The 25,378-nt window shown below is 37.5% G+C and overlaps 1 protein-coding gene and 1 pseudogene across 1 annotated transcript in view; one reads left to right on the plus strand and one right to left on the minus strand.

Annotated features, from left to right (window-relative positions):
• Positions 1-25,378, plus strand: part of Exoc4 (exocyst complex component 4) — an 824,181-nt gene that overhangs the window by 297,692 nt on the left and 501,111 nt on the right. The window lies entirely within an intron of this gene.
• On the minus strand, positions 5,524-11,526 carry LOC129672525 (60S ribosomal protein L17-like; annotated as a pseudogene).

Raw genomic sequence — 25,378 nt, forward strand, 5'->3', positions numbered from 1 at the left:
GATGTTTCTTAGTAACATACCATATTAGATATCCAAGAAAAGAAAACATAAAAAACTTTATAACTCCAACTGTCTCATATGGTGATCATATGTGCATACATATTTTCAGAGTTTTGAGATTATTTTTCTGACTCTTGCCAGTAGTTATCAATTTGCATGGTGCCCAACAATGACTTTAGCCATTAGAATTTACCTGTTTTTACTTGTAGAGCTAATAGCTCCCCATAATAAAATACAGATATTTTTATCCAGACATTGTTATTAGTTTGGTATTTATTTCTGATTTTAAAAAGTTCTGTAAAATATTTTGTTTTGAAAATAGGAATCTTTTGACATTTTTACAGAATTAAAGTACTTCTTAGCTATTTCTCTTTTTTGACATTATTAGCAATTTTTTTTTTTTTGTTGTTGTTGTTGTTTTTGAGACAGTATTTCTCTATGTAGCCTTGAATGCCCTCGAACTCACTCTGTTGGCCAGTTTTGCTTTGAACTCACCTTGCCTCTGCTTTCTGAGTGCTGGGACTAAACGTGTGTGCCACCACCTCCCAGCTTATTTTTTAATTCTAGGAACATGAAAAGTTTCACATTACAGCAGATAGTGGAAGGCAATCCTGGTGGCCATCTGCTGAGTTCTTATGTCTACATGAAATAATTTTTGAGCCTGAATATGTTTTTATTCAATTTTATTTATGTTAAACTATTCTTAGTTTTCATTAACTTAATCATTGTTATTATTTGCTTTCTTTGTATTGAAATTTTCTTCCAGTTTTTCCAATTCCTTGAGAATTTTTGCACTATATAGATTAGTGATCAGTGCCTGAGAATCTGTGCCTGAGAGTGCTGTATTAGGGCTTTCTAGGGGAACAGATCACAGAGTGAATGCATTAGATGGGCTTTCTGCATATGGTCTTGTCAGGCCACTAATGACTTATTCACACTGCTGTGCATGGTATGAGTCTGGTTGTCTTAGTAGTTCTGACCTTTCATTAAAGACCTGGGAGATTCTGATAGACCCACTAGGCTTCAATTCATGTTGGTATTTTGAAGAAGTGGTAGTCTGTTAGTGAGGGGACATGGCAGTGGCAGCAAGACAGATGGAATGAACTTGCAGTGATAGCGAAAGCAAGCAGATAAAAGTGAAGCTTCTTTCTTGGACTTTCTTATTTCAGATGCCAGTGAATGGTGCTGTCTACATCTAGGGTGGGTCTTCTCCTATCAGATAACCCAATCAAGAAAACCCATTGCAGATGTGCCCTGCAGCTCGCCTCAGAGGTGATTTCAGTTATCATCACATTAATAACCAAGATAGTCACAGGGAGGAGTTTTCATTTGGCCTTTTACACTGTTATCTGTCCATTGTAAAGGATCTTCCTGACACCTTGAAAAGAGTTTGACCATAAACACTGTGGAATGTTGAGGGGTATCTGTCATGGAACAGTTGCCTGTAAAAACCCTTGGTTTTAAGCATGGGTCTTGCTAATTTTTTTAATTAAATTTTTATTTTTTTCCTTTTATTTTATTTCAATTTTTTAGTTACATTTTGTTAACTCTGTATCCCAGCTGTATCCTGCTTCCTCATTCCCTCCCCAATCCCACCCTCCCTCCCTCATATCCTCCCTGCCCCTTTCCAAGACCACTGATAGGGGAGGACCTCTTCCCCTTTCATATGACTCTGTTTTATCAGGTATCTTCATGACTGGCTGCAAAGTCCTCCTCTGTGACCTAACAGTACTGCCTAACAGTACTGGCTTAACAGTTAATTTTTTACATTAATTAAATTTTATTTGCTTTGCATTGCAGTTTAGCCTCCTCCCTCATTCCCTCCCAACTTCACCCTTCCTCCCTCATCTCCTCCCTGCCCCTCTCCAAGTCCACTGATAGGGGAATTCCACCCCCCCTTCCATCCAACCCTAGCTTATCAGGTCACCGCCCCCCTCCCCCCCCCACCTCACACCAAGGGAGGAGCAGCCCTGCCAGGACACAGAGGAGGCATTGCAGGCAGACCTGATGAGACCCAATGAGCTAGGGTCTTGCTAATTTTAAAGGAAAAGTCTTACTAGTGCATGTGGGCCCTAGCCAGTATGGTAATGTGAGCAATTCCAGATACTATGTCAGTTTGTTTTTTGTTTGTTTGTTTGTTTGTTTGTTTTGAAGAAGGAATGTTTTTGTGTTATGTATGGAGAGATCTTCAGTGAGGAAGGCTCAAGGTTCTTTTGTTGGTGATCATTCAGTTGCTCTCTAATATAGACTCAAAGTTCCAGAAACTTCTGAATGGATTTTTTTTAGAATATACAGTATACTTGCATTTTATTTTTTTAAATTTTTTAAAGTTATCATAGAAGGTACTGGATATGATTATGGCACTTTCAAATAGTTTTTTTGTTGTTGTTTTGTTTTGTTTTGTTTTTTTAGTGGAGTCTCCTTCTTCTTCTTCTCTGCCATTTCCTTCATTCCCTTGAATTCCTTTTATCACCCCTAAATCTCTCCTTCTCCTCATGACCCCTGTGTTGTTTTGCTCAATTCCTGTCTTTCTCATTACTTATTTTTACCCATTCAGTTCTATCAATTTTCCTGAAAATTTCATGATTTTATTTTTCTTTACCAGAAAATAAAATTCCATTTTGTTTATTGTTCACATTTATTTTTAGTCTTCAGTTAATAGGCTTGTAGACTTGTTTCATTTCTTTCTGATTTACTGTGATTTACATGACTAACTGTGTAAGTATCTCTATAGTAGGGGGTGGAATTTCTGCCCAGGAGTAGTATGGCCTTTACATTTGTATTTCTTTTTTTTTTTAATTATTTTATTTTTTATTAAATGTTTATTTTTTATATTAATTACAGTTTATTTACTTTGTATCTCAGCCCTAGCCCCCTCTCATTCCCTCCCAATCCCACCACCCCTCCCTCATCTTCTCCCTGTACCTCTTTAAGTCCACTGATGGGGAAGGTCCTCCTCCCCTTCTCTCTGACCCTAGCTTATCAGGTTTCACCAGGACTGGCTGCCATGTCCTCCTCTGTGGCCTAGCTAGGCTGCTCCTCTCACAGGAGGTGGGGAGGTCAAAGAGCTAGTCACAGAGTTCATGCCAGAGACTTGGATGCTGAGTTGCTATGGGCTATGTCCGAGCAAGGGTTCTCGGTTATATCCATGCATGGTCTTGGTTGGAGAATCAGTCTCAGACAAGCCCCTGTGCCCAGATATATTTGGTCCTTATGGAGCTCCTGTTCTCTCCAGGTTTTACTAACTCTCTTCTTTCATATGATTCCCTGCATTCTACCCAAAGTTTGCCCATGTGTCTCAGCATCTGCTTTGATACATTGCTATATAGAGTCTTTCAGAGGCCCTCTATGGTAGGCTCCTATCCTTCTCGTTTTCTCCTACTTCCAATGTCCATCCCATTTGTCTAAGTAAGGATTGATCATCTTACCCCAGGTCCTCCTTGTTAACTTGTTTAGGTGTACAGATTTTAGTATGTTTATCCTATTTTATAGGTCTAGTATCTACTTATAAGTGAGTATATACAGTGTGTGTCTTTCTGCTTCTGGGATGCCTCACTCAGGATGATCTTTTCTAGGTCCCATCATTTGCCTGCAAATTTCCCGATTTCCTTGTTTTTACTTGCTTAGTAGTATTCTATTGTGTAAAAGTACCACAATTTCATTATCCAGTCCTCCACTGGATACAACTCCTTTTGGGTTGTTTCCAGGTTCTCGCTATTACAAATAAAGCTGCTACAAACATGTATTTCTTTTAGAAGCCTCTAAACTAATTTTCATAATGTCTATTCTAGTTTCTACTCCTTCAAGCAGTGATTAAGGTTCCTCTTTTACCACATTATCAGCACCATTTGGTGTAAGGTTTCTTGATAGCCATTCTCACTGGGGGTGAGGTAGTATCTTATTGTAGTTTTAATAGTTGCGTGGTGACTGCTGATATTGATCACTTTAAAAAATACTCAATGATCATTTGTTTTTCTATAAAAATGCCTTTTAAAAGCATCTTAACATTATTGACTTAGTACTGGCTGAACTTGGTGACTCATTGCTGTACTACGAGAATTCAGGAGGCGAAGATAGGAGAATTGTGAACTGGAGACCAGTATAAGTAGTATAAGACTCTGTTTAAAAAAACAAACAAACAAACAAACAAACAAAAACAAAGCCAAACAAACAAAAGTAAGTAACTAAAACCAAAACAAATAAAAAAAGGAAGGAAAAAAGAAACAAAAGGAAAATGCATTTGGAAAATTCCAATTTAAGTTTGGTAAGGAATGATTTGGAATGTTTTAAAGCAGATGTAATGGATGACATTCAATTCTATATTTAATAAATTGGAACCATTTTCTTTCCTTTATGGTTTTGGAAACAAAAATGTTTAGAAAATGCTTTATAGATTCAAAATTAAAACTTGGACATGGTGTGGCTGAAAAGCACTGGCTACTCTTCCAAAGGAGCTGCGTTCAAATCACAGCACCCATATGGCAGTGAACAACTGTTTGTAACTCCAGTTCCTGTAGTGTCTACCCTCATACAGACATATATTGAGGCAAAATACAAATGTAAATTAAACGACAACAACGAAAACCTTGAACACTGTATTAGGGCTGTCTAATGATTATACTAGAAGAATACTAATTACGATCACATGATGACCACCAGTCTAGAAGTGTTTTATTCATGACGTGAATAAACAGATACTGGGGATTGGGAAATAAGAGTTTATAGGTTTCGTTTTGAATGCATGGTTGTATTTGCAATTTGTTTTCTGAATGTAATTGGTATTGATTTTTTAATTTTTATTTTTTATATTAATTACAGTTTATTCATTTTGTATCCCAGCTGTAGCCTCCTCCCTCCTTTCCACCCACATTCCTTCATTACCTCCCAGTTCCACCCACCCTCCCTCCTCTCCTCCCTGCCCCTCTCCAAGTCCACTGATAGGGGAGGTCTTCCTCCCCTTCCATCTGACCCTAGATTATCAAGTCTCATCAGGACTGGCTGCCATTAAGTTCATGTCAGAGACAGTCCGTGTTTCCCTTACTAGGTAACACACGTGTATACTATGCTGCTGTGGTCTGTATCTGAGCAGGGGTTCTAGATTATCTCCGTGAATGGTCCTTGGTTGGAGTATCAGTCTCAGAAAAGACCCCTCTGCCCAGATTTTTTGGTTGTGTTGCTCTCTTTGTGGAGCTCTTGTCCTCTCCAGGTCTTACTATCCCCCCTTCTTTCTTAAGATTCCTTGCACTCCTAAAGTTTGGTTATGAGTCTCAGCATTTGCTTTGATACACTTCTGGGTAGAGTCTTGCAGAGGCCCTCTGTGGTAGGCTTATGTCTTTTTTCCTGTTTTATTCTTCTTCCAATGTCCATCTCATTTATCTTTCTGAATAAGGACTGATCATCTTACCCAGTGTCCTCTTTCTTGCTTAGCTTCTTTAGGGTGTACAGATTTTAGTATTTTTATCCTATATTACACGTCTAATATCCACTTATAAGTGAGAATATACTGTGTTTGTCTTTCTGCTTCTGAGATAACCTCATTCAGAATGATCTTTTCCATATCCCACCATTTCCCTGAAAATTTCATGATTTCCTTGTTTTTAATGGCTGTGTAGTATGTCATTATATACATGTACCACAATTTCTGTATCCATTCCTCAGCCTCTAGGTTGTTTACAGATTCCGGCTATTATGAATAAAGCTGTTATGAACATGGTTGAGCAAATGTCGTTGTTGTATACTTGAGCATATTTTGGATATATGCCTAGGAATGGTATCTTGAGGAAGCACTATTCCTAATTGTTTGAGAAAGCGCCTCCCTATTTATCACCGTGCACAAAACTAAAGTCCATGTGGATCAAAGATCTCAACAAAAACCAGACACACTAAATCTGTTAGAAGAAAAAATGGGGAAGAGCCTAGGATTCATTGACACAGGAGACAACTTCCTGAACAGAACATATCTTTTATGTATCCTTGGATTCAGTTTTCAAGTATTTTATTATGTTTACATCAATGTTCCTAAGAAAAATAAGTCTGAAGTTCTCGTTGAAACTTTTTTTTAATTATACTTTATTTACTTTGAATCCCCCCTCTAGTTTCCTCCCTCCTCCCCTCCCAATCCCTCCCTTTCTCCCCTTTCTCCACACACTCCCCTCCCCAAGTCCACTGGTAGGGGAGGGTTTCTTTTTTTTAACTTTTTTAAAAATTTTTTATTAATTACACTTTATTCATTTTGTATCCCCCCATAAGCCCCTCACTCTTCCTCTCCCGATCCCACCCTCCCTCCCTTTTTTGCATGCATGCCCCTCCCCAAGTCCACTGATAGGGGAGGTTCTCCTCTCTTTTCTGATCTTAGTCTATCAGTTCTCCTCAAAAGTGGCTGCATTGTCCTCTTCTGTGGCCTGGTAGGGCTGTTCCCCCCTCAGGGGGAGGTGATCAAAGAGCAGGCCAATCAGATTATGTCAGAGGCAGTCCAGGGGAGGGTTTCTTTTTCTTCCTTCTGATCCTAGTCTGTTAGGTCTCATCAGGAGTGGCTGTATTGTCTTCCTCTGTGGCCTGGTAAGCCTGCTCCCCCTCAGGGAGAGGTGATCAAAGAGCAGGTCAATCAGTTCATGTCAGAAGCAGTCCCTGTTCCCATTACTATGGAACCCACTTAGACACTGAACTGCCATGGGCTACATCTGTGCAAGGGTTCTAGGTTATCTCCATGCATAGTACTTGGTTGGAGTATGAGTCTCAGAAAGATCCCTGTGCTCAAATTTTTTGGTTCTATTGCTCTCCTTGTGGACCTCCTGTCCTCTCCAGATCTAACTATTATTTCCCACTTCTTCCATATGATTCCCTATATTCTGCCCAAAGTTTGGCCATTGGTCTCAGCGTCTGCTATGATAGTCTGCAGGGCAGAATCTTTCACAGGCCCTCTGTGGGAGGCTCCTAACTTGTTTCCTGTTTTCTTCTTCTTCTGGTGTCCATCCTCTTTGCCTTTTGGAGTAGGGGTTGAGGATTTCAGCAAGAGTCCTCCCTCTTGATTAGTTTCTTTAGGTGTACAGATTTTAGTAGGTTTATCCTATATTATATGTCTATATGAGTGAGTATATACCATGTGTGTTTTTTGCTTCTGGGAAAGCTCACTCAGGATGATCCTTTCCAGACCCTAGAACTCATTGGTACAGGAGAAAACTTCCTGAACAGAACACCAACAGCACAGGCTCTAAGATCAACAACAAATAAATGGGACTTCATGAAACTGAAAAGCTTCTGTAAAGCAAAGGACACTGTCATCAGAACAAAACAACAGTCTACAGGCTGGGAAAGTATCTTCACCAACCCTCTAACTGACAGAGGTCTGATACCCAGAATATATAAAGAACAAAGAAGTTAAACAGCAACAAATCAAGTAATCCAGTTCTAAAAAATGGGGTACAGAGCTAAACAGGAATTCTCAATAGAGGAATATAAAATGTTAGAGAAACACTTAAAAAATGCTCAGAGTCCTTAATCATCAGGGAAATGCACATCAAAACAACCGTGACATTTCACCTTACACCCATCAGAATGGCTAAGTTCAAAAACTCAAGTGACAGTGCATGTTGGAGAGGATGTGGAGAATGGGGAACCCTCCTCCATTGCTGGTGGGAATGTAAACTTGTACAACCACTTTGGTACTGATTTTTAAAGGTGATTAGGAATTGTTTCCATTATACTTCAGAAATTACTTTGGTTGTCAATTGAGTATCCTGACTTAATCTTCACAGTTTAGTATTTCCCTTCCATGCCACTGAAAATTTTTTATATAATATAAAATTTTCTTTGAATTTTAGATAACCTGAAATAGCTATGTCAGTTAAATTAGTTTTGTGCATCCCATCAGTATAATACCATCTTCGTTGGTATTCTAAGATTAGGAGGAGTTCTTTTTTGTCTTCAATGTCTTGTGGTTATGCTGTAGGCACATTCCTTTTCTTGTTTTACCTGGTGCCTTAATATCGTTTCTGCTTGAGTTTCTTTCTTAAAGAGCTCCTGTCTTTCAGTCCTTCAGGCATTAAGCTCATATATGTATTTCATAATCATTCCTTTGTTACTCACATGCTCTCTTTTCTCTACTCACAATAATTTCAGTTCCTCTAGGCTTTTACTTTTATACTGCTTTGTCTAGGTTTAATTCTTTCGGTGGCTTTGCCTAGATTTTTAGAAAAGTACAATGTGAGATCATGAATTGAACCTCTGCTATAAATGTGGTTGTCATTTATCCTCTATATCAGTCAAATTCTCTGAGACCCTCAAACTGAAGCCTCCATGGGAGCATTTATTATTTTTTCAAATATGGTCATAAAATTCGACTTTGCAATCATCCTGAGTCCTTCTGACAGTGCTGTGAGTGACAGAAACTAATCTTATCTGCTGGCCAGCATTATAAAAATGATAAATGAACCTAAGTCTTTAGTTAGCCTGTAAATGAAATTAAGTTTATCTTATTTCTCAGAGAAACAGCATTACTTAGAAAATTTTGAATTATACCTTTCTGAACAAAGTTAAATAGCAAAGGCTAGGGGCTACCTTTTGATGATTATTATATGTGCCTTTTTTTTTTCTTTTGTCATAGCTTTTTTTCAAACCAAATAATGGTGCTTTGAAAAAAAAATCTAACTGTTAAGAACTCTGTATATATTTCTTGAACAGAAAAGATTCCATAGCATTTGTGCTTGTTCCTACCTTAAAAATATACCCAGGTAGAATGCATAATACATGTTCAAAGCAAATTTTACTAGATATTTGTGCTTTACTAGATATTTGTGTCTGTTTTAGATCTAAAATCAGTTTAAAAATCTTGAAATCACAACATGTTTAAGATAATGTTTTCAGTGTTTTATCTGCTGCCCACCTTCTAGTTGCCTAATTGTTCGAAGATGAAGTTAAATTGAAATCCAGTACAATTCCTGCCAGGAACTGACTTTTATAACACTTTCCACCATTCATTTATTTTCCCAGTGGGAAACTGATTTACCTTCCTGTCCCTGTGATTTTCGTGTCTTTGTTTTGAAATTGTCTTTTCTTGTCAGTTAGGATCAAGGACTTTAGAATCCACTTTAGCAACTCTTGTGACAAATTAATAGGTCACTTCATACTGTCTAATGTCTTTTTCTTCTGAATTTTAGGAGATATATCAGAACCCCATCCTGTCTTTCTTTGTTTATACCATCTCATTAATAACTTTGTTAAATGCTATTTTGTTAAAAGTGAGGCTTAACTAAATGAAGGACATTAAAACACTAACTTTTTAGGTTATGTTTCTAAGGGGACAGGTTATTGACATTCTGGATTGATTGGCTGTGGAAAGACCTTACTATCTTTTGTATGTAGGTTGTTTTCCCTCTAATTCCTAGTCAGCATGCTTTAGCAGTCTTTGTGTTGTGCACATAAAATACCATGGAGAGAAGACTATAGTGGATAAGAGTATAGATAACCTTTCACTTTTGTTCTTGAGACAAAGTCTTTATAACACAGGCTGGTCTCGAACTTCCATATAACTCATTCTGTCCCTGAATGCCTGACCATTCTGCCTCCATCTTCCAAGTGCTGGGATTGCAGGCATGTGCCACAATGCCTCCGCATTTGTTTTATTTTGAATTTATAAAAGTAAAGGGAAATATGTATTTGTATGTGAAAATTTATCGGTGATCTGAAGGATAGGTTTTTTGTTTTAGTATTGCTATTATTATATTTTTGCAAAATACTCATAGAAGAGATTCTCTTGCCTACTTCATGTTCAAGATTTGGTATTTCAAAATGTCTAGTAAATGCTGTCTTGAAATGGTTCTCTAGTAATAGTTCTCAAATCCTTTCTGCCTTCATTGTAGGTTGCCTTGGTCATATTTTCTTTATCAGTCATGAACTGCTTTCAGTATTAAAGAAAACTTAAAGAGCCATTTGATTTCACTCTTTTTTTTTTTTAAGTGCTTGAATTCTGTCTTCATCCTCCCGACAGATTGTTTTACTGTCTATATTGCTTCCATGTCTTTTTTTTTTTTTTCTATTCTGATCCTGTATAAAAACCACAGGCAGTTTCTATGCTCGAGCTTCCACGCTTCATTGCTAATTACTGTGAAAGGCCTGAATGTACCAATTGAATCAGTTTTGTTTCCTTAGGCAGTACTGTAGGGTCACCCATGGTTTTGTGCTTCCAGTGGTCTTGACATTCTTTTATCTGCTATTCTTGACTGTTTCAGGTTGTTCTTAAGTGGATTCTATTTTTCTTTAATTTATATATTTTAATATTAATCACAGGTTATTTACTTTGTATCCCAGCCATAGCCTCCTCCCTCATTCCCTCCCCATCTCACCCTCCCTCCCTCATCTCCTCCCTGCCCTTTCCAAGTCCACTGCTAGGGGAGGTCCTCCTCCTCCTTCCATCTGACCTTAGCTTATCAGGATCTTCAGGACTGGCTACAATGTTCTCCTCTGTGGCCTAGCAAGGCTGTTGCTCCCTCAGGGGCGGGGAGAGGTAAAGGAGCCAGTCCTTGCTTGAGTTCATGTCAGAAATAGTTCCTGTTCCCCTTACTAGGGTACCCACTTGGATACTGAGCTACCATTGAGTACATCTGAGCAGGGGTTCTAGGTTATTTTTCAAATATGATTTAATGTGTGTAGAGTTGGATTCTTAACTTGTTGTTCTCTTACTAATGTTTTCTAATGTTACTCTAGACGTGTTTATAGCATTTACTTTGTTGCATCATAGTAATTTCCAAAGTTCTCTGTTTGTGCTGTTTCTAGCATGCTTATAATTTATTATTTTTTGTTTGATAGCTTTAAAAATTATGTGCAGTTAAAGTTCTCAGTGGTTTTTATTGCAACATAATAAACTATTGAAGTTTGAAACTATTGAGATGCAGCATTTTCTTCTTTTCTCTAACTCACCTAGTTTTCTAGATTGCCCACTTAAAGTTTGGCCTTTTGTTCATACCTAGTGTTGGACAAGCAGACTTCATTATAACTTTTCATTTTGTTGTTATTCTTATGTTTTTACAAGGCTGGTTCTTCTGCTTGTCACAGAAGCTTACTTTTTTCTTTCTCTCTTTTTACTTTTACCTGCATTTATTACTGAATTTATTATTGCTGTGTCATCCATTTCTTCTGGGATACTTTTTCTTCTGTGCAGCCTCCTCTTCTGGCTTTGGAACAATTTGTTCCTTTTCAGTGAGGATCAGCTCAATGTGGCAGGCAGAGTATTGCGTGGGTTAATCTGGCCAGGAGCTTTGTAAATTTAATGGCGCATCATAGGTGCCTTGTACACCTTGATATGTTCTATGAGTAGAGAATCTACACATAAACCCTTAAGGTCAGCATTACTCTCTGCATTTTTAAGCAAGTGAAGCAAAAATTCAGCACTGAGTCCATCCACCTCCTGACTCCACCACTCTACTGCTGGAATGACACACATTGCTTCTTTAAAGTCACATCTTTCAGATACTTGGTGACTTTTTGGGTATGCATACCCTCGATGGTCTGGGCAGTTTCCTGGGTGTTCTTAAAGTGAACATGAAGATTCAAACCTCTTTTTTTCATGATTTTTATAGCGTTTTCTGTTTCAAGAGATTAGTGATCTATCTTCAGGGGTCACCTCTGGCTACTCTGAGGAAAAAGGAGAGCTTTTAATTTTTTTAAAAAATCTTAGTTTGTGCACAGAACTTTGGACACTTTTTTTTCCCCCTGATTCTGTTCATATTGTCTTCCCCATCTCATGGTGTACAAATAGTATGGCTGCTTCTTTCATCTTTTTGTGGTAAGACTGAATGAGGACAAGTGTAGAAGACAGTGCATGTTTTGACATTAGAGAACATTTCTTTGTGAATGCATCTGCTTTATAATCAGTCTCTTTTTTTCTATTGTGCTTTTATTCCCCTAAGTAGATTATCTCTGCATTTATATTCATACATATATTTTAACAAAGGACAGCCCAAGGTATCTTGGCAGAGGTCTTATTGAAGTCTGGAATACATGGAATAGGAATGGATTTCTCTTATTGAACAGCCTTATAACATGGCTTTTAAACTTTCATATGACCCACTTTTAAAATACACATTTCACATTTCTCTGCCTCATTTCTGTTCTTTGATATTTTACATTTTGAGACTTATTTGCTTTCTACTTTTGTTTAGTAACAAACAACATGAGGTCAACAAATTCTGTCTGTTTTTTTCAGCAAGTGTTTATTATTATTTTATTTATTCACTTTTTATTCTGTTTATAGTCCCCTCCCTCATCTCCTGGGGGTCCCACACTCATTCCCTCTTTCTCAACTATCCCTCTACTAGTCCACTTATAGAGGAGCTCCTCCTCCCCTACTGTCTGACCCTAGCCTATCAGGTCCCATCATGACTGCCTGAATCTTGTTGCTCTGTGGGCTGGCAAGGGCCACCCACCAGAGAGAAGTGATCAAGGAGCAGGCAGCCAAGTTTATGTTAGAGACTGTCTCTTTTCCACTTACTAGGGAACCCACATATAGAGTAAACATTCTATGGGCTTCATCTGAGCAGGGGGCCAAGGTACTCTCTTTGAATTATCTTTGATTAATCCATCAGTTTCTGCAGTTTCCCCTGGGCCTGGCTTTATTTGGCTTTGATGATCTCCTTGTGGAGTTCCTGTCCTTTCCAGGTCCTTCCATATCCCCTTCTTCTTTAAGACTCCTGCACTCTGCTGAAAGTTTGGCTGTGTGTCTCTGCATGCTTCGATCCCTTGCTGGGTTGAGTCTTTCAGAGGATATCTGTGGTAAGCTCCCATCATGTTCCCTCTCTTCTACTGCTTTCAGTGTCTATCCTGTTTTCCCTTCTGAGAGAATTAAGCATCTTCCCTTGGGTCCTCGTTGTTTTTTAGCTTCTTTAGGTCTCTATATTTTAGTATGTTTATCATATATTATATGGCTAATATCCACTTACAAGTGAGTATATACCATGAGTGTCTTTCTTCTTCTGGGTTACTTTTCTCGGGATGATCTTTTCTAGTTCCACCCATTTGCCTGCAAGTTTCATGATTTCCTTGTTTTTAACAGCTGATTAGTATTTCATTGTGTAAATGTGCCACAATTTCTGTATCCATTCTTCGGTTGAGGGACCTCTTGCTTGTTTCCACATTCTGGCTGCTACAAATAAAGCTGCTAGGAACACAATTGAGCAAATATCCTTGTTGAATGGTGGGGCATCTTTCGTATTTTTGGCCAGGAGTGGTATAGCTGGGTCTTTAGGTAGCACTGTTTCCCATTTTCTGAGAAAGAAACAGGTTGATTTCCAAAGTGGTTATATAGTGTTACATTCCCACCAGCAATCAAGGAGGTTTCCCTTTTCTCCAAAACCTCTCCAGCATGTGTCATCCCTTGAGTTTTTTTATCTTAGCCATTCTGATGGGTGTGAGATGGAATCATAGAGTCATTTTGATTTGCATTTCCCTGATGACTAAGGATTTTGAGCATTTACTTTTCGAGATTCCTCTGTTGAGAATTCTTTGTTTAGCTCTGTTCTTCATATGTTAATTGTATTATTTGGATTGTTTCTGTTTAATTTCTTGAATTATTTATACATTCTGGATATTAGCCCTCTGCAATATGTAGGGTTGGTGATCTTTTCCCAGTCTGTAGGCTGTCATTTTGTTCTGACGACAGTGTCCTTTGCTTTATAGAAACTTTCCAGTTTCATGAAGTCCCATTTATTGGTTGTTGATCATAGAGCAGGAGCTGTTGGTGTTCTGTTCAGGAAATTGTCTTCTGTGCTAATGTGTTCAAGGATATTCTCAACCCTTTCTTCTAACAGATTTAGTGTGTCTGGTTTTATATGAAGGTCTTTGATTCACTTGTAATTTAATTTTTTTGCAGGGTGATCAATATGGATCTTTTTGCATTTTTCTACATGTAGAAATCGAGTTCTACCTGCTTCATTTGTTGGAGATGCTTTATTTTCTCCTTTGTATGTTTTTTTTTACTTCTTTGTGGAAAATCAGGTGTCTTTAGGTATGTGGGTTCATTTCTGGGTCTTCGATTCCATTCTATTCTGTTTCTAAGCCAGTACGGTGCTATTTTTATTAATATTGCTTTATAATAAGTACCGCTTGAAATCAGGGATGGAGATACCTCCAGAAGTTCTTTTATTGTATAGTTTTTTTTTTAAAATCTATTCTAGGTTTTTTTGTTTTTCCATATGAAGTTGAGAATTGTTCTTTCAAGGTCTGTAAAGATTTGTGTTTGTAACTTGATGAGAATTGCATTGAATATGTAGATTGCTTTTGGTAGGATGGCCGTTTTTATGATGATAATCCTACAGATCCATAGCACGGGGTATCTTTCCATCTTCAATTTCCTTCTTTAGACTTGAAAGTTTTTTTTTTTTTCATAGAAGTCTTTCACTTGCTTGATTGGAGTTATATCAGATACTTTATGTTATTTGTGGCTACTGTGAAGGGTGTTATTTCCCTAATTTCTTTCTTAGCCCTTATGTTTTTTGTATACAGGAGGGCTACTGATTTTTTTTTGAGATAGATGTTGAGATTGATGTTCAGTACTATAATGTCCTTTTGATGGATTTTTTCTTTGATGAAAATGAAGTGTCCCTCCTATCTCTTTTGATTAATTTTGGTTGAAAGTCTGTTTTATTAGACATTAGTATGTCTATTCCTGTTTGCATGAAAAACCTTTTTCCTTTACTCTGAGGTAGTGTCTTTCTTTGTTGCAGAGGTGTGTTTCTTGAATGCAGCAAAATATTGGATTCTGTTTCCACAAACATTTTGTTAGTCTGTTTCTTTTTATTAGAGAATTGAATATATGATGTTGGTAGATATTGGTGACCAATGATTGTTAGTGTCTTTTATTGTGGAGTTAATGGTGGTTGTATGTTCTTTTCTTTTGCTTTTGTTGTGAAGTTATCTTTATCCTGTGTTTTCTTTGTAATTGAGCTAGAGTTTTCCTTCTAGAACCTTCTTGACTGCTGGGTTGTTGCATATATATTGTTTAAATTTACTTATGTCATGGACTATTTTGTTTTCTCTATGTTACTTGAAAGTTTTGCTGGGTATAGTAGTCTGTTTTGCCATCTGTGGTACTTTAGAGTCTGCATGACATCTGCTCATGCCCTTCTGACTTTCATAGTTTCTGATGAGAAGTTTGGTGTGATTCTAATAGGCCTGCCATTTATATGTTACTAGGCCTTTTTCCCTTGCCACTTTTAGTATTTTTTTCCTTTTTCTGTAGATGTAATTTTTTTATATTATCTGTTGGAAGAAATTTCTTTTCTGATCTCGACTATTTTGTGTTCTGTGCGCATCTTGTATGTTTAAGGACATCTCTTTCTTAAGGTTGGGAAAATTTTCTTCTATGATTTTCCTGAAAATATTTTCTGTGCCTTGGAGCCTGCAGTCTTCTTTTTCGTCTATTTTTTTTATTCCTAGGTTTTGTCTTTTCATGGTGTCCTTGATTCCTTGGATGTTTTGTGTCAGGAACTTTTCCATTGTTATGTTTTCTGTGAGAGGTATATCGATTTCTACAATTGTATCTTCAGGGCTTGAGATTCTCTCTCTGTCTCTTGTATTCTGGTGCTGACGCATACTTTTGTGGTTCCTGATCTCTTCTCTACGTTCTCCATCTTCAGGGTTTTCTGTTTGTGTTTTCTTTATTGACTCTAATTACATTTTCATGTGTTGCAGGATTTTATTAATTTTTTCACCTTTTTGATTGTGGATTTCTGTCTGTCCATGACAGCCTCTATTTGTTCGTTTCCTTTTTATGTGCCTCTAATAACTGCACAATCACAGATTTAACATAAATTTTCCTGTGTTTCAGCTGCATTAGACTATCCTTTGATTTTTGGAGATTCTGATGATGCCATGTTGTCCTGGTTTTTGTTGGTTGTATTCTTAAGCTGGTCTCTAGCCATCTGGTTGTATGTAGCCTTGAGTGTTCCTGGAGCCTGAATGGCAGACTGGACCCACCTGTTTCTGGAGTCTCGAGAAATCTACAGGAATATTGGAGAGACTTAAAAATGGGTGCTGGCGATTTGCATGCAGCTAAGGAAGGGGGGGCACTGGTACTATTATTTTGAGGGGTGTGGCTTGGGCCCTGGGGTGAGTGCCTTGAAGGGCAGGGCAGATGTTTGAAGGTGGGGATTGGGCATATGGGCTGGCTAGGGAGTGTGCCTTGAAGGTCAGGGGCTGCATGTGCCCAGGGCGTGATGCAGGTGCGGGTTGGCGTGTGGGCGCGGTGCGAATGTGCAGGTGCTCGATGGGCTTGGTGTGGGGGTCAGTTCGGGAGTGTCTCAGAAGTGAGCTAGGCTGCAGACCACAAGCCTGCCAGTCTCTGTTTCTGCCACGCAGAGTCGTATGGGCTGAGCTATACTGGGTCCATGATCTGTGCACTTATGGTGTTTGCCTGGTCTCCACCAGGTGACCAGCAGAACCCTGGCTTGGATGCTGGGAACACTGAGGGAGGGATCCAGTGCCTGGCTGTTAGAGAGAAGGGTCCCTGGGCCTGTGTAGTTCTCCACTCACTCACATATGTGGAGAGTGTTGGGCCCCCAAGTTTGGAGAATTTCAGACCAGGGAAATGGCCTAGGGTTCTGGATCTGATTAGCTCCAAATGTTGCAGGAAACCTGAAGTTGCTATCAGGGGAACAGGAGGGATCTAATTCGATGCCTGATTCCTAAAGTGGAAGGTCTCTGGACTTGGGGTTACACACTTGCTGGGGTCTACAGAAAATGCCAGGGGTTCACAGTTTGAGATTCCTGGACTGGGGAGACAGCCATGGGGCCTGTATCCTATTGGCCTCTACTCATGGCATGTTCCCTTTAGTTCTGGGAAGCCCCGAGTTTGATACTTGGAATCCAGCTGCTGGTCTACTCATGGAATTTGGAGCCTGATATCCTCTGCCCCTCTGCACAGTGGTCACCGCCATCTTGGAACCTTCAAGGCTACAAATTTCTATTTTTCATGAATCAAAACTTCTGTAAAGTATGTTTTAAGTCATTTTGTATTTTAATTAAAGCTATGCTATTTGTTATATACCAGTTTCATTATATATCAAATAACATAGTTAGGGAGGAGTTGTTTTGTACTAAGTAATTTATATTTAACAAGTGATCACTGGGAGGACAGACGCCACATATACCTGTGTCCTGCTGGGACCTCTTGATCAAACAGAATGCCAGTAGCATAACAGATACTCCCTGAATACGAGTCACTAATCTTTCATTGTGGTTACCTAACAGTAGACCTCATTTTCTTGCTTTTTATACATTTATGGCAATTATTCATAATAACAAATAATTTTTCTGTAGGAATCTAAATAATAAATTTCATTTCTACCTCTAATATGAGATTATATAATGTTTCTCTGAAATTATATATCACATTTAAAAATCTGGCTTACAACAGTGTGTTGCCTTTCCTGAAGAGAATCTGCTTTTTTTTATTCCTACCAAAGTAAGATTATTAATAAAGCCTGTTTGTAGTTTCTCTTTCTCACCTGCTCTTATTTGTTTTCCCAAAATAAAACCTAAAACAAGCCAAAATTAACCCTTTAAAGACAAGGATAAAGACTCTGCCTTCTTTAAGATGGAACTGCCATTCCTTGGCAGTTCTCTAACACTGCAAATGCAGCATGGAGACAGATTCTCTGGTATTCCCTTTACTGGCTTTTTGGTGTGTTAACCTTGTCAGGCTGCAGTCCCCTGCAATAGAGAAAAACACTGAGACATTTTTGGTACCAATTGACTTCAAGTGTGAAAAGGATTCTATATCATTTGGGTGGGTCCTGTTCCCTCAGTAGAAGGCCTTCAGAATTGAGCTGAAGATGTAGTTCTGTTACCTGTGGATAGCAGCTCTGCTCTTGCCGAGTTGGAGCCTGTCCCCACCTAGCTTCTCTGAAGTCTTTGGTGGCCTAGAATGTAGCCATCCACTGTTGGCCAAATGCTTGTCATGTAGTTCTTAACCTGTGTCTCTCACTGACCTGTTTCTCGGGCGCATTCCCGACCATGCAGAGTGTCCACAGTATGCTGCTTCCTGTTGACTGTGTAAGAACTATTCTTACCTAGGTCTCTGCTGCGTTATGTAAGACCCTCACTGTGAGGTAAAGGTTTGGTATCCTTGCTACATAGCTGACATCAGTTGTAATGTTGTACATCATTCATTTGTGCTTTGATATTGCTGTAATTACAAAGGTTTTCTTCCTAGGAAAACTTACTTCAGGTTGTTTTTCTGGCCTAGTATTTAGAGAAGTCATGTTAGATAAATTTAGTTGTCTCAAAAATTGTTGTTTATTTGTTTATTCTCTTTTTGAAGGAGGAAAGTAGCTGCCATGCATTTTGACTCTCTCTGTTAGCAGGGGTAGGCTATGTTAGCGTGAGGGTTGAAATGTGTTCTAGAGCACAGAGCTTTGCTCTGAAGTTGACTTCCAGGATTCTGTCACATGCTAACATACTGCCAGAGCATATGGCTCTCCATATGGTATTTCTTTGGGGTTTATGCCACCTGTAATCTCGCTGATTTTCATTCATTTAAATTTGTCCAGGAGGTTAGCAAACTAAACGTGGATGTGAAAATAATGTGTCTGTGTTAAAAACCCTAAAATTTGGGATGAGTTACTATTATTATAGTAATTACCAAGAAAAAAAATCATTAAACACGTGCATATTGCAGTATTGGTTCTGTCACCCCATTAACAGCGGGGAACAGTGTATCCATTTCTCATTTGCAGTGTGGAGAGGAAAATTGTTTTATTTTATTGTGTCTTCATGAGAAGATGTAGTTAGATCATTTTGGACATTTAAAACAGTAATAATAGTAATGGATTTAAATATGTTTTCATGGTTCGCGAGTAATGGTACTGTGAATGGCATTTGGCATTTTGATTGAATATAACAACTAATAAAATGGTTTTGTTATGACTGCATGATATTGAAGATGTTTTATATCATTAAGATTTCACAAACAGGAAAGAAAAAGCAGGCTGCTATTGAACCATGGATTCAGGCCTCATAAAAATGCATCTGTAAGCAGAAGTCAGGTTATTGGTTTATGTGTCAGCTGGCATAGCTTTTCATTGTATGTTAAATGTTTTACTCTCCTTTCAAAGCAGTTGTTTTAAAAGACAGGGCAGTAATCATGACAATGTATTGTGAATGGTTACTGCTGTCTTGTAAAAACAAAAGGGTACTTCTTGCTTACATTCAATACTACTTTAATATTTATTTATTCTCTCTCTCCATCTCTGTCTCTCTTTTTCTCTGACTCTGTCTCTCTTTCCCTTTCTTTCTCCCCACAGTCCCTGTTTGTGTGTGTGTGTGCATGTGTGTGTCCATGCTTGTGTCTATACAATTCAGAGTGAGTTTGTGGAAGACAAAGGATACGCGGGAGTTTGTTCTCTTTCCTCTCCATTCAGATCCTGGGTAAAACTCACGCTTGACTGCAAGCGCCTTCACCTGTTGCACCATATCAGAGTCTCACTTGAGACTCTTAACTCAGGTGTATTATTGATACTCAACATGCTGAGGAAATAGAGGCTTAACTATTGGATTGTTAGTGTTTGAAATGATTTTGATGGCCATTATCTTCGGTAGTATCCACCCTATGGAATAAATGGCAGAGTGAACAGTTCCTGTAGGACATATTTTTACCAGAAGTATGATGATTAGAGTAAAAATAGCAGAGGAATGAAGAAAGGTTAATTAATGTAAAGTTACAATTACATAGGAGAAAGAAGTTCTCGTGTTATATTGCATTAGTAGAGTTATTATAAATAATGTAGTGTGTATTTTTGAAAAGGTAGAAGAAAATATTTTGAATATTTTATTATAAAGAAATGATAAATATTAAAGAAATAGACATGTTGAATCTTTTCGAACATTGTACTATATGTGTCTGTATTTATGTTGCATGTGTGTGTATGTGTATGTGTGTCTGTGTGTGTGTAATAAGGAAGTATAACAGTGAGGGATGCCTTTTCCAGTGACTAAAGAAGTGATCGTATATATATATATATATATATATATATATATATATATGGTACAGTCAACCTGCTTTGTTTGTAGCACCTGGCAAAGTGTCTAGTTCACACTATTGAACACTGTATCTTGATAACAATAAATTATTTTTGTCATACTTAAAGTTGTTCACAACTAAAGTACATCCTTCTATTAATACATATTTATAGCTGTGCATATTGACAAAAATTTTATAAAATCTTTACTTAAAATTTTTCTTTTATAGAAACAGATAATAGGATGTAGGAATGGAAAGTGTTGGGCAGGAGAGAGAAAGTGTTACCCAATTTTATTTCCTGTTATGTGAGGTACTGTTGGTTTTATTTTGCTGCTGAAGAATTTAATGTCATGGTAGTTGGTTACCTCTCATGTGTCCTGTCACCATTCATTCCACACATGTGCTTTGTGCTTCCACTTTTCACATGTCTTCTGTGGTGCTTAGATTTTATTTTTACCTAGTAAGTGGATTTTATGTAGGCCCAATCAACATCTTATTTTTTATACTATAGAGTTTCAGGCATGTCTTATGTAAAATTTTCAGGAACTAGTCTATTTAGAGGAATATAGGGATGAACTATCTTGAATGCAAAGAATTTAGCTTCACACTATTGTATAAATTTAACAACTTGCATGATCATCTTTTCATACCTTAATCTATACTTTTCCTCATGTTAGGTGAATGATTATATTAATAGGATACTGAAAATCTTAATTTCCAAGCCTATTCTGACAATAGAAAATCTCCATAGATTATAACTTATAAATTTAATTTCAATAATTTAATAATGTAATGTTTTCTCTAAAATATTTCTTGGTTGTGTAATTTGAATACCAGTTTGTCATATAGAAGGACCCTTATCAGATGTAAATAGAAATATCTTATGCTTTTATATTCTAAGTTTCTGAACTCTCTGTACTGCAACTATAATTGCTACAACTTTTTTGTTTATCTTAAAATGCACTGATGTCAATGGTTGTGTTTTACATGGACCTGACAACCTTCATGCCAGTACTGGCATAGTGTCTGTGTCTACCTGCTGGATCTGTGCTTCGAAATGCAACAACAACAACAAAACCTCTGTATTAATTGCTATTATGGTTGATTTAGCACAACACCCGATAAGAAGCAACTCAAGGGAGAAGAGTAATTTGTTTTGCCCTTATTGGAGGATTCATTCCATCCTGGTGTGGAGTAGGCAGTATCATGGCATCACCATGAAGTAAAGTGTCTGCCTAGGCTGCTCATAGCTCAAGTGGCCAGAGAGCAGGAGAGTGAGTACCAGAGCTCACCTCCTTCTTTTTTTCCTTATTCACCCCAAACCATAGCACTTGCATCTCCCTTCAGATGTCCACAGATACACATGGATGTGTGCTCCATTAATGCCTTAGGCCTTTTTCTAGCCAGTCAGGTTGTCAGTACCACCACAATTAGGAACTTGAGTGTCAGTCACAGGCCTCACTTCAGGGTTTTGTTTCTGTGGCCATTGTCATACTTCCTTTAAATAATGAACCTCCTAAAGTGCATTCACTCTTCTTTGCTAAGCCTACTGCTATCACCTTCACTTTTGCTATTTTTTCACCAGTACTGACGCACTTGACCAACAGTTTTAATGTCTTTTATTTCCTATTCCTGTAGCTCCTTATGTAGCAACCACTATTATAATCTTCTATTTACTATTTCTGTCCTCACCAGTTTTGAGAATCAAGGGAATTATGCCATACTGATTTTGTATATCCCTGTGTTTTACTACATCACATGTAGTAAATATTTGTAGGTTTGAAATATGGATTAGTGATCATAAGATTTTTTCATTGCTAGCATCTCTTAGTATAGCAGTGTGTTGCAAGTTCTAGAAAAACTCCAAAAATTGCTCTGGAGAGAAAATATTTGTGATAGCAGTACATCAGAAATTATTGGGAAAATTGAATCTTGTCTGCAATTCCCCTTGGTGTATGGATTAATTCCTATACTAGAGAATAGCCTGAGTAAGTAATTTATCTACATAATAATAAACAAGTATTTATTGAGTTCCCACCAGCCTAAGGGGCTGCACTAGATTTGACTAGTCTTTATGTAGGCTGAGGGTCTTCAGTGGAGTGCTAAACTAGTGATAATTAACTTGCTGGTCACTGAGTAGATGGACCTTAAGGGAATGGTAGTACATTAGCCTGTGTTAACTGTTTCACCAGAAAAGGTATTTCATGGCTCATCTTCAAAAAATTGAGCACTATATTCTAATTTCAACTGCTCTTTCTTTTATAGTATAATGCCTGTATGCTTTTGCTTTTGTTGTATTCATTAAATACAGTTGAAAGGCTCTGGCCTTCTTTTTCTATGAGTGTAAGCTCATATTTAGAAGCCCTTGCTCATTTGAAATATACATAATTATAATAGCACAGACAGCATCAGACTCCATGTGTTTACATTTTGGCTTTGCTCCTCTAGGTATATGGTCTTAAACATGCTTATTTCAGCATTTCTGTTACTTTGTTATGTACAGGATAAAGATAGTGATGATACCTTCCTCATAGGATAATTATGATTAAATGAGATAATAACAATTTTACCTATGTTTATTAGCTATATATGTGTATGCATATATTATGTATATATACACATACACATTTATTTATAACTGTATTTGAAACACGACTTCCAGATTGACCTATATTTAATAGCATGAAGAATTAAATGTTTTTAATTTTTCCAAAATTTGAATTTCCTGTTATATATAAGCACATGATGCTCAGCTTTGTGTGAGAGAAGTGTCCACATGTATCGATTTTTTAAATAGGGCTATGCATTACTTAGACAATTGTAATTACTTTAGGTGACTTTTCACTGCCTTCATTTTTCTGTCATTTGTTGCTCAGTAGTTAAGTTGTTGAATTGCAGCTTGGTACCTGTCCTCTTTAACTTGTCACCAGATATGTTCTTAATGGATTGTTGAACCTTTAATGAAATCCAGGCTTGCTGAATCACTAAAGCTGCTTTCTACTAGCAAGCTCTTTACTATGATCTGACATATCACCTCTCCAGAGCCTCCAGACGTCCCAGCCCTCTAATTCTTCTTCATAACGAGTTTTGTGCTGCATGATAAAATATTCATGTTAAAATAGGTTCTGAACTAATTATCTTCAGTGAGCAGTTGCCACTGCAGTCATTTTCTGTTAGCTTGGTCAAGTTAATGGCTTGTAGTTAAGTGCAAATAGTCCCTTTTGGCTGTTTCAGATACTGATTCTTATCCTAAATAGAATTTCTATACGTATCTAAAGTTCTTTCTTGTTTTGAGAGGAGATCTTTTGCCCTGCTTTTGCCATTCTATTAGGTTCTTTATAGTGTTCATATCTTTGTAACTTGCCTCCATCTTCAATCCCTGTGACACTTTCAAAATTCATAACTTCCACATTGTTGAGAGCTAAACATCTATTACACATCTACATTTCATTGAGTAGACCACGAACATCAAACTTTTAAAGAAACAAAAGTAAAGTGCCACCCTAAGGACAGGATCTCGTATCTATACATTAGAGAAACCTGCAAATTGAGATATGATAGGTATGAACCATCATGGAAATAATTAATGGGTCTGGGTATGAGGGAGATAAGACACCAAGGGAATACTTTCCTTTTGGTGTTAGTAGAAAATGCTGGACTAACATACTTGGGGTGGGCAGCTCATTAACAGAAGATTAAGGCTCTGATCTTAGGAGAGGTGGAAGGTCAGAGAGGGCCAGGTGAAGAAAGCTGGAGGCAAGCTAGGAAAGAGAAATTCCTGACACCCAAGGGTCTGGACAGTCTTCCTTGAGATTTCTTGAACCTGTTCTTGTTTTTGTTTAAATGAATCACTGAATGAGAAAAAAAGGAGAGCTATGGCTGGAGGGAAAGGCAGGGGAAGAAGAAGGGCCAGGGGATAGGCATGGATAGGGGAGGAGAGTGAGTGAGATATTTGAAGCTGTTAGATGACCAGGGGAAAGGCCTCTTTTAGAATTGCCTTTCATTTCATCTGTGGTGAAATGGAGCTCATGAGAATGAGAGACTCCATGGGATGCTGGCAACTGAGCAAGTCCCTGGCTCTTCCACATAGGTACTAGAGCTTTACCAGCTTTATGCAAACAGGGATGTTAAGTGGTTACTCCATACAGCCTTAATACCATCTAGTCTACTGATTAAACTCCCCCCTCCACTGAAGCACAGCCATGTGGAGTTGCACATTTACCAACATATTGATGGTGTGTACAATTTTCTGCTACCCACCCAAGGGCATATTTCTTGAATCTAGAGTTAGTAATTTAATTTCAAAATCAAAGACTTTTGCTTTTCATGAGCATAAAAATAATATTTTCAATTATCGGAGATATTAGACTGATAGTCAAAGGACATGTTAGGATGCTGAGGTGTGGATGTGTGGTGAATGAAACATGCAGTGTTTTAGGGAATTTAGAATAGTAACAAAAATCTCCCTGCCATCATCAGCCTAAATGTAATAGTTCATTGTTCATTGTGCTTAAAACAGTACATCTGTTTTGACCTGTGTCATTTGTTAATTTACCTGCTCCTTTTCTCTTCAAAGCAGAAATAAGCCCGATGAAACAGTCCTGGTGAAAAGCTTCCTGCAAGGAAGTGTTAGCTCACATTTTTCTTTCTTTTGATTTTCAGTAAAAGCAGTTTTGTTTCTTAACCTGTTACAAATGTGAATTCTAGGAAATACATTAAAAAAATAACATATGGCTTTTCTTATATTAAAGCCCTCATTTCCACACCAATTTTCTTTATTTTTATTTTTTTATAATACTATCATGAAATAGAAATATTTGGATATTCAGTGACAAAATTTGCTTCATGGTCTTGTTATTTGTCATTTGCATTGAATTGACATGAACATTTAGAATATACCACAAATTTTGTTAGATGTCACACTTTAAAAAAAATCTATTTTAACTTAGATGTCATTTCAATACATGCATTATTTATTTATAAATAATAGATATTATGTGTTTGCAAAGTATAAAAATAATTAAAATCGTGATCTTGGAACCTCACTGCACTTTGAAATTAGAAGATTTTCATACATACTGTATTTTTAAAATTTATTTCCAGTGTATGTAGCCATAATCAATTTCTTTAGATAATGCACAGATAATACTTTTAATTCATGAAATTCTTCAGTTACTAGGAGACCTGTGTGCCAAGTATTGACTAATGTAGTGGGAAATTGTATTTAAATTGTCCTCTCAATGCAGACAAAAATAAGTTTGAGAATTATAAATACATATCTGCATATTCTGTAATTCACTTTCTTATTCCTCCTTTCAGTGATACACACACACACACACACACACACACACACACACACACACACACACA

Source organism: Psammomys obesus, unplaced genomic scaffold (assembly GCF_907164565.1).
Source record: "Psammomys obesus unplaced genomic scaffold, mPsaObe1.curated_primary_1811, whole genome shotgun sequence".
Taxonomy (NCBI): Eukaryota; Metazoa; Chordata; class Mammalia; order Rodentia; family Muridae; genus Psammomys; species Psammomys obesus.